Here is a 1,859-nt window from a genome sequence, read left to right on the forward strand (position 1 = left end):
CTATCTCATTCTGTGCACAAAGGTTATGCGTATTTTGATGTATGGTCGCCGTGCAATTGACTGATAAAATACACATAAAGATATGGTTTGTGCACATAAACTGTATTATTTTTGTCCTGCTCAGTGAAATGCTGTGTAAGGGCACAAAACAGGAATTAGTCATCAGCTGTTCATTTGTTTAAACCTGAAAAGTAAAGATGTGTTTTCATGAACATGTCAAAATGAACAAAACGGAATCTTATTCCTTCCATTTCCTCTGTGGGATAAAAAGTGAACAGTAATTCAACCTCATTAGCCCTTCAAAGAGCAGAGCAGAGTTTAATCAGGACTCTCAAAGATGTGAGTCCCATATATGTGAATGTGACTGTACAGTTAATTTAATGCATATATCCGAGGCTGTCTATTAACAACAGGACTTTTTTATATATAATTTTCTCCTGCAGTGGGTGAATGAGCACAAAATCATGAATAAGGACAAAGAAAAATATTCATAAACCAAGTTCATATTGTTTAATACAACCATAATTTACAATTTGTATTGTAAACACTTCAAATTACTTGATTGAATTAGTTTTTTTGAAAGAAGATACATTAGTGTCATTCAGCAAGGTTGCATTAAATTGTTAAAAAATAAGAGTAAAGACATCTGTAATGTTACAAAAGATTTATATTCAAACACATGCTATTAAATAAAAAATGTATCACAGTTTCCACAAAATTAATTAAGCAGCACAACAGTTTTCAACATTAATAATAATAAGAAAGTTTTCTTGAACACCTAATCAGAATATTAAAATTATTTCTGAAGGATCATGTGACACTGAAGAATGGCGGAATGGCTGCTGAAAATTCAGCTTTACTATCACAGGAATAAATTACATTTAATAATGAAATTTGTAACAGTAAGTGATGAAGCCACAGATGCATAACCCTTTCTTGTCATAGTGTCTACCAGAATGTGCTGGAAAAGGAGACCAGCCAAGCTTGGGTGTGCAGTGATTTATAACCGTGATTGTCTGCCAGACTGATGTCTGAGGTCTTGTGAAGCCCTCGAGTGGTGAGATGAGGTAGTGTAGGTGTTAAGATGCAAATGACTAAAGCCATGAAACTCACCTCTCACCTCTGCCATGCAATAAACACTTAAGATTAAATAGACTTCATTCCTTTAGAGCTAGTGAATCTCTGTGTGATGATATTCCTTCAAATAATTGTTAAAATGTCAATAAATCGCCCATCAAGCAACAAATTTGACATCACTCTTTTCGCTTGATTTTACACTTGAAGGCATTGAGCCTTGTTCACAGTGATGAGTCTTTTTTACAGGCCTCTCCATCCCTCTGATGAAGCACTTCGCCCACTTCTATTTATAGCAGCAAGAGCGGCATGATTGATTATTCAACCTGACTCAGATTCTGCCTTCTCATGAACTGTTATTCAATAACCATGGGTAAAATTAGACATTACCATCCTGAGGGGACAAATGGCACAGAGCAAGAGTGAGATTGTAGAATGTATGGGTGTAAATTTGACAAACTTCTGCATCCTGCACAGCTGGACAGCAGTACCTGGATGTGTAGCTAACATGAAGCAGCACTTCCTCTATTTCACCCATCATTGCAGAAACCGCTACAAGAAAAAAACAAGGCACAGACAGACATAAAAGAGACTGGAGTTAATAGTTACCTGTGCTGCACCAATGTCTAATCATGCCCAATTATCAGTATAAAAATATAAATTCCCATTGCCAAAATGACAACTGCATAATCACCTGGCCCGTTTGTTTTCCTTTAAGCTATCATGGCAATAAATTATATTGGAACAACTGGGGTGATTAACTTCTGACAGTATCCTAACTGTAT

This window comes from Sinocyclocheilus grahami, unplaced genomic scaffold (assembly GCF_001515645.1).
Source record: "Sinocyclocheilus grahami isolate Dianchi unplaced genomic scaffold, SAMN03320097.WGS_v1.1 scaffold10498.1, whole genome shotgun sequence".
Taxonomy (NCBI): domain Eukaryota; kingdom Metazoa; phylum Chordata; class Actinopteri; order Cypriniformes; family Cyprinidae; genus Sinocyclocheilus; species Sinocyclocheilus grahami.